The sequence below is a fragment of the Jaculus jaculus genome, chromosome 5 (assembly GCF_020740685.1).
Source record: "Jaculus jaculus isolate mJacJac1 chromosome 5, mJacJac1.mat.Y.cur, whole genome shotgun sequence".
Lineage (NCBI taxonomy): Eukaryota > Metazoa > Chordata > Mammalia > Rodentia > Dipodidae > Jaculus > Jaculus jaculus.
The window spans coordinates 125,096,704-125,105,250 of NC_059106.1; positions in this window are offsets into that span (position 1 = coordinate 125,096,704).

Sequence of the window (8,547 nt, forward strand, 5' to 3'; positions counted from 1 at the left end):
AAAGGGGCGGACCCTGGGGGGTGCGCACGGGCGCGAGGGACATCTCAGCCCCAGAGGGGAGGGCAGAGTTTCTGAACGTGTGCCACGAGCAGCTCGTTAGCCGCCCATCTCCGTCCCTAGGCAAGAGGCGTCGGCCGGCGTCCAGATCCCCGGGATCTCGGCCGGGGCCCGAGGGTGGACGGGCCCCGCGCTCTCCGCACAGCAGGCGGGAGCCCGGCCGCCTGGTCGGCGGGGGAAACGCGATCGCGCTCCCGTGCTGCCCTCTGGCGGACGAGGCGGGCGCTGATGGGCGCACTTTGTGGGCGGTTCTTGGCAGAATTGTGCAACAGGTGGTGCGTATATACGGGAGGCGGAGAGAAAAGGCGTGGTGACGCCTTATCATCGGTTTGCTACGGTGCTGAACCTCACAACCACCCGTGGAAGACTTTTCTAGGCAAGTGCTTTGCTACTGAGCTACCCTCCAGCTCAGAAAGCAGGCACCACTCCTCAAGTGAGGACACACCTAGGCTCTCTGCAGCAAGGTTAAGTGACTACCCAAGGAGACGCAGCTACCACCACAGGTCTGGTTTTTGAGGATCGGGATTGTGATATAGACCTCAGTTTGTTTGTTTGTTTCTTCTTTCTTTCTTGTTTAAAAATTTTATTTATTTATTTATTTATTTGACAGAGAAAGAGGGAGAGAGAGAATGGGCGCGCCAGGAACTCCAGACGCATGTGCCCCCTTGTGCATCAGGCTAATGTGGGTCCTGGGGAATCGAACCTGGGTCCTTCGGCTTAGCAAACGCCTTACTCGCTAAGCCATCCATCCAGCCCCTCAGTCTTGTTTCTGCTGTATTCCTGGGTAGCCGAGTTCCCTCTGAGGCTTCTTCTAGTCAGGGTTATCTGATCTCAACTCACCCCACCCCACATCACTTCTGTCCAGGGACTTTACACTTATGTCACTCAGCTGTGCTGTTCTCTGTAATAGTTGTCACACTCCCTTCTCTTTCCTGAGATGCTCTATGGCGGACTCAGCTGGGGACGGTGATCCCTTTCTGGACAGCTGGGAGTTAACAGGATGGCCAAGGGTCGACAGGGCTGTGGAGGCACACACAGGTGCCCAGGGTAACAGACCACTGACCACCCAAGGGCCTTGGCCTGGGTGTCTCCTCTGGATTCTGCCCCAGGAAAGAGGCAGCAGGTGAGGAGGATTTGCCTAGCTACAAAACCGGGGTGCACAAAAGCATAGACGCAAGAGAGAGAGGTGGGAGAGAGGGCAAGGCCTGGAGCTGCAGGCAGGTGGGAACCAGGCATAGGGGTGCTTTGGACTTTATCCTGCAACTAGGATGGGCTTACTGATGGGCTTCAAGTACTAGGCGAGCTGCAGGGTCATAAGCACAAAGAAACAGACAAAAAGTAGGAGAACGTACTGTGACCCCAGGAAAGGTTGTGTGGAGGCCACCCTGGGAGACCAGTGGGTCAGGTTAGGTTAGTGAGGGCTTCCAGCCTCATCTTTCAGCATTGGCATTGGAAGCAAATGAGGGAACTTGGCTTTCTGAGATGTTATGGGTCTGCATCAAATCACAGATCCTGGCTCCTCCAACTCCTCTGCTTTTCTTCCTGAAGCCCAGTTGGCCCTTGGACACTTCTGCTTTCTGAGTGAACCCAGGTGGCCCCTGCTACAGCTGGGAGAATGGCAGCCCCAGGACAGGCTTTCCTGGACACTGGTCTCTCTGTGGTATTTGTTTGTCCTCACAGTGAGGACAGGTTCTGGCCATGCCAAAGGAGCAGCGGCTCTGACTTCCTGAAGCTCAGGAGCTGTATTTTCACTTAGATAGGGTGCAGGCTGCCACCCCGAGGAAATGTACTTTGTGTCCTGAGAAATCCTTTGCCAGGCTGATGTGGGCAGTGGCATGGGGCAGCTAAGGACAGCCATGGTCCAGTGCTTCAAGCGCAGTCCTTTGGCCACAAGCTTCAGTGGCAGAAAAGTACAGGGCAGGCTAGCTAAGCAGGCTACCAGGAGCCTAAGAGGAACCTTTAGGATAGACCAAGTTCCTGATGTACCTAGGGACTGAATATGCCCATAGAGGGTTATTTTCAAAAGTTAAAATATATAGGGCTGGGGCAGGGCTCAGTGGGTAACTGTGCTTGCTGCACAAACATGGGGACCTGAGTTTGATCTCTAGAACCCATTTAAGAAATCAGGTCACACATGCCTGTAATGCTGTAACCCCAATGCTAATAGCTTGCTGACCAACCAGAGTAACCACAAAACTAGCACAAGCTACAGGTTCAGTGAAGAACTCCATCTCAAAGAAATAAAGTGGAAGAGTGACAGAGGACACCTGACTTCTATCTCGTGCATCCACACACATGTGGATGGGATGCATACATCTGTACAGATATGTGCATACACCACACACCAAAAAATTAAAATATAAAAACATTTTTAAAAGGGCCAGATTGGTTTGGCATAATGGCACATACCTTTAATCCCAGCACATGGGATGCTGAAGTAGGAGAATCACCACAAGTAAAAAGCCAGCCAGTGCTACAGAATGAGTTTCAGGTCAGCCTGCGCTAGAGTTGGGGGAAATCTTAAACCCTGGGAAAAGCGATCTGCGGGCATGATTTTAATTTTTCTTCTTTAATATCCTAATGGTGGCTGCCTGTGTTTTAGGGGGAAACATTTTTCTATATTGCTGGAGGTCAAAGCAGTGTTTCAGGATGTCAGTGAACAGTGGTTGCAATCCGCCTACAGGCCAGCAGGGGGCAGCCTATAGCTTTGCGTCTTCCCTCCCTCCTGAGAAATTACTGCTCCTGACATCCCACAGTGCTTCACAGTAACCCTTTCTGACCCAAGACATTACAGAAGTACAATGTCCAAAGAATCCCTCTCACTCTTCTATCCCACCATGCTGGAGTTACATGTCATCTGCCTGTGGGCACAAGTATCTATTATGGCTGCTTCATAGACCACAGTACTTCCCTGGATCTGAAGATTCCTGAGGACTTACGGGTGGGGACTGTGGGTGGGCAATCTCTTTCCTGGTGCCATCCATGTCCTTTACTGCCACATTTAAGACATTAGATGCTGTCTGTTGTTGTCCAGCCCTGAATTGTCCTTATCCTCTTCTACCCTCCTCTCCCTCCTTATCATTCCCTTACTCCTCCCCCTCTTCTTGTTTGTATAAAGAACTATGGACATATGTGAACACTTTTTCTTGCTAAAATAAAGACACTTTATTTATTCATTCCCTCCCAGGGATATCCTCCCAACAACCTGGTCAAAGATAAACTAGGTAAGTCTTCAGTGACCTTGAACTGCTTCCCCTTCACTTCCCCATTAAGCGTTTAAAAAGTATTCCATATTGGAATTTTGTTCAAAATGGGCTGGTCTTAGCAGTTAGAATGTACCTTTTCTGCATTCTTGGAAACTGGGGCAGCATTTCCTGTCTTTGTACTTCCTGACCTTTCCCCTAATATTGTGATTTCTTCTGTAGTTTTGCACTTGATCCACAATATGGCTCTCAGTGTCTTTCACTCGCCTCGTTGTGTCTAGCTTTGAAGAGGCAAAATTAGAGAAAGACTTCACCCCTCTTTTATCAGGAGACTATCATAACCAGATGTGAGGCACCTGACAATGGGATTTATAGATCAAAGTTGAAGTAATGCCAGCAGACCAGTTTGATCAGCTGGTAAAGGTTGAGAACTCATCTAATTTTGAAAATAAGCTTTCTAGCCAGGCATGGGGGCTCTTGCTTTTAATCCCAACACTTAGGAGGCTGAGGTAGGAGTGTCATAAGTTCAAGGCCACCTGGACTACAGTGAATTCTAGGTCAGCCTTAAACCTGCTTTAAAAAAGCCTGCCTTAAAAACAAAACAAAAACAAGGGGTGTGGTGGCACATGATTGCCATGATTTCTAGCTCAAGGCCACCCTGGGACTAGTGAATTCCAGGTCAGCCTAGGCTAGAGCAAGATCCAACCTCAACAATCCCCACCCCTCCAAAAAAGAAGCTGGGTGTGGTAGCACACCTTTAATCCCAGCACTCAGAGGTAGAGGTAGAAGGATTACCATGAGTTTGAGGCCACCCTCAGAATACAGAGTGAATTCCAGGTCAGCCTAGACTAGAGTGAAACACTACCTGGAAAAACAAAACAAAACACTAAAATAAAATAAAATAAAATAAAATAAAATAAAATAAAATAAAATAAAATAAAATAAACCCCACAAATAACCAACAAGCAAAAACATAAGCCTTTTGAGTGGGGTGGGTAGGTTTCAGGTGAATTCACCTAGGATAGGGGAGAGAGAAGGTTCTGGAAGTGATTTAACTCCTTTCTCCCCTGGCCACATTCTGGGCCTGAGCCTCCAGAAGTGTCAGTGTCCTGTGGTCTGCAAAGGAGAGTGGGGAGCTTTCTCCAAATAGTTTTATAATTTGTGGGATTTCATTACTGTTCATTTGCTAATCCATACACAGTTCTCAATCTTTGGAGAATTTATTTATTTGTTGCTATATGTAAAGTACTTTTGGTGGTCTACATCAGCTGTCCCCCCTAAGCTTTGTGTTCTGAATGCTTCATTCCCGCCTAATGACCAGTGGGAGGTAGAGTATTACTAGCGGGTGTGTTATTGGGGTCGTGCTTAAGGGTGTTGCAGTCAGCTCTCCCTTGCAGACCAGCTCACACTCCTGCTGCTGTTTCCACCCGCTGAGGCAGCGGTGATGGCCAGCCTCTGCTCCTGCCATGCTTTCTGCTGTCATCATAAAGTGTCCCCTTGAGATTGTAAACCAAAAGCCTTTTCTCCCATCAGCTGCTTTTGTTTAGGTGCTTTATCCCAGCAATACAATGGCATTGATTCAGGAATCAGTGTTCTCTGCACATGCAACACTATGATACACCAATATAATATAGGAACGGGGGTGTCTAAGAGTTGCAGGCCCTTCGTGGCTCCTTATTGGGCTGGAGTCCAGGGTTTAGGATGCCAGACTGTTACAGTCACGCAAAACTTCTTCTGAGGCAGTGGCCACCAGGCTCTTGTCTTATGAGTTCAAAGAATTGAAATCCACAGACCAGAGGGAAAGGTTTAGAAATATTTCATTAGAGATAGAACTTAAAGCACTTAAGAGAGGCAAAGAGGAGAGAGTACAGACAACCTTCACCCAGGATAAGGCATGAACTGGATAAAACCCCCCTAGAGACCCAGACTGGGGCCTTGTATAGGTTCTGAGTGGGAGCTGAGCTAATTAGACTCGCCCCAGCGGATCATGTTAATCATTCCAGGAATCCTAATCCTCTAGAAGAGGAGAGAACTCCTTTCTAGGGAAGGACTCTGGTTGAATGTAAAGAAAACAAACCTAAGGAGGGAACTCCTTTGAGCAGCAATACACCTGGAGAAGCCAGATCTGTCTCTGATCTCTAGCAAAGTAGAGACTGCAAGGGCAGGCTCAAGGGCATTATGACCTTGTGTGGTGGAGATTTCAGTCAAACTAAAGTCCCTCTCCTTTTGTCTGTGCTCAGCAGTGTTTAAAAATCACCTCGGACTCTAAACTGAAAAGTATGTAAACAGCCCTGTCTTATTCTTATCATAACCCAGCACAAGTGAGTCACTAAGTTCCATCCTGGGTCAGTCAGACATCTTTCAAGACCAAACCATGGGTCAAACCCCTAAACAAACAGCCTTCTGTTCTATCACTGACTTACTGCTAAGGAACTTCCTGTTTGTGCCCCCAAAATTATATAAACTTATAATCCACCAATAATGTAAAGAATTCAAGGTGATGTCAGACTGCCTGCCATACTGTCTATAGAACCCCTGAGTGATCAGAGCCCAGGACTCAGGCTCTGAAAGTTATTTCCCTGAATGTCATGAATAAATAATAAATAATAAAAAATAAAAAAATAGGGCTGGAGAGATGGCTTAGCGGTTAAGCACTTGCCTGCAATGCCTAAGGACCCCAGTTCAAGGCTTGGTTCCCCAGGTCCCATGTTAGCCAGATGCACAAGGAGGTGCACGCGTCTGGAGTTCGTTTGCAGAGGCTGGAAGCCCTGGTACGCCCATTCTCTCTCTCTCTCCCTCTATCTGTCTTTCTGTCTGGGTCTGTCGCTCTCAAATAGATAAATAAAAAATGAACAACAACAACAACAACAACAACAAAAAAATATATATATATCTCTGGTGCCATCTCTGTGTGACTCAGTTTGCCATTAACATTTTCTTCTATTTTCAGGGCTTTGTTACCCTAAACTGTCTCAGCACCTGCTCTGTTATCTGTAGAGTGAAGCAAAGTTGGACAGCTTGGTACTGTCTAACCCCGACTTTTATAATTTCTGCTGCAAAAACATGGAACAACCAAGGGTCCTCATTGAGGGGCTAAGATCAGCAAAAGTCTGACTCATTCTCACTCAGGGTCTTCTTAGAGACGGCAGGGGTCATTACTGATAGGTCCTCCTACTCCCTTGGTGTTGGGACTGAAGCCCACTTTAACTTTATCTTTGAAGGTGATTTTTAAAAATTTTTTTATTTATTTATTTGAGAGCGACAAACCCAGACAGAAAGACAGATAGAGGGAGAGAGAATGGGTGCGCCAGGGCTTCCAGCCTCTGCAAACGAACTCCAGACGCATGTGCCCCCTTGTGCATCTGGCTAACGTGGGACCTGGGGAACTGAGCCTCGAACCTGGGTCCTTAGGCTTCACAGGCAATAGCTTAACCGCTAAGCCATCTCTCCAGCCCTGAAGGTGACTTTTTTTTTTTTTTTTAATGGTGGAGCTCTGAGGGAGAGAAGCAGCCAGTTTGTGCAATGCAACAGCTGCTGGCTGGCACATGAAGGTAGGAAGGCTGCCCCGGCCTGTCCTTCCCTAGCTGTCCCTGTGCTCCTTAGCATTCCAGGGGGACACAGCAACTGTCACAAATGCACAGCAAGATTCTGGCAATGGAAAGACTATAACACAGAAATATTTCTTTTAATATTTTGGTTGGGAATACAGACAGCTGTGAGAGGCTCTGGTGCCGAATTCCACACGTGCGGAGTGACTGACAATCTGCCGCAGTGCGCACTGACTTGGCTTTTCCTGGGAGAGCTGCCTCGGCAGAGGATACGTGTGCAACGACGAGGAAGCCGCGGAGACCGCGGAGCGTCTCCTAAAAGTCTGCACGGGGGCGTCGGGGACTGTCAGAGTGGCGCTGCTTGCTGGACTGGCTGTGAGGGTGGTCCTAGGGGCCTTGTACACCCCAGGGCTTGTTTTGGTGGTGTGTCTTCTTTGAGAGAGACTGTCACTGTCTGGGCCTTCAGGTTTATGCAGCGAGTCTTCCTGATGCTGACCTGAGGACAGTAGGCTGACGGCCCTCTGTCCCGCTACCTTCTCACCTCCTGCGCCCAAAGGCTGCGCTGGACCATAAGCCCTTTCTCACTGGGTGCTGACACCCCTGTGGTCTCTTTACTGCTTTGCCACCTGCTGTGGCTTAAATAATTCCGTCAAAACTCACCTGTTGGAATTACCTCCTTCCATCGTATTATAGACATGAGATGCCTCCCATCTCAACTGCATTTCTACTGTTTACAGCTTTCCCCAGCGGTGGTCTTCTTATACGGCAGCAGGAAATGGACTGAGACACTATCCTGTCTTCCCTTGCTCCAGCCACTCTGAGCCACCTGGTATTTTCAATACATTAAGAAAGAGTGACTGGGCTGGAGAGATTGTTCAGTGGTTAAAGCACTTGCTTCCGAAGTCTGACTGTCCCAGGTTGATTTCCCCGTGCCCATCTAAAGCCAGATGCTCTAAGTGGAACGTGCATCTGGAGTTTGTTAGTAGTGGCAGGAAGCCTTGGTGTGCCCATACTTACTCACTCTGTCTACCTCTTCCTCCCTCCCTCCCTCTCAAATCAATCAATCAATCAATAAAATATTTTAAAAAAATAGAAGCTGGGCATGGTGGTACACACCTTTAATCCCAGCACTCAGGAGGGAGAGGCAGGAGGATCGCTGTGAGTTTGAGGCCATCCTGAGACTACATAGTGAATTCCAGGTCAGCCTGGGCTAGAGTAAGACCCTATCTTGAAAAAAAAAAAAATTAGACAAAAAAGAGTGACTGGTCTATGTGCTCTTCTAGAAGCCACTGGTTGCCTTCACCATCTCTGCCATGTTGGCCTGGGCCCCAGTGGCCTGGAATGTGCCCTCACTTAGGAATGAGACCAATAAGTGGCTGGGTCTTTTTTTCTACTCACAAAGAAATTGTAAGTAGGCAGAATTTGTCTCTAGGCCAGTAGCAGGCCTGCTCTCCAGGGGCCCAGGTAGTGGGTCCGCCTCCTCTTGTCCTGGTGTGGTGGTTTGATCCAGGTGTACCCCATAAACTTATGTGTTCTGAATGCTGGGTCCTTAGCTGGTGGCAGTTTAGGAACTGAAGGCTCCTGGAGGTGGTGTATTGCTGGGGGCGGGCTTATGGATATTATAGCCAGTTTCCTCATGCCAGTGTTTGGCACACTCTCTTGTTGCTGTGGTCCACCTGATGTTGGCTAGGAGATGATGTCCATCCTCCGTGCATGCCATCATTTTCCCCTGCCATCAT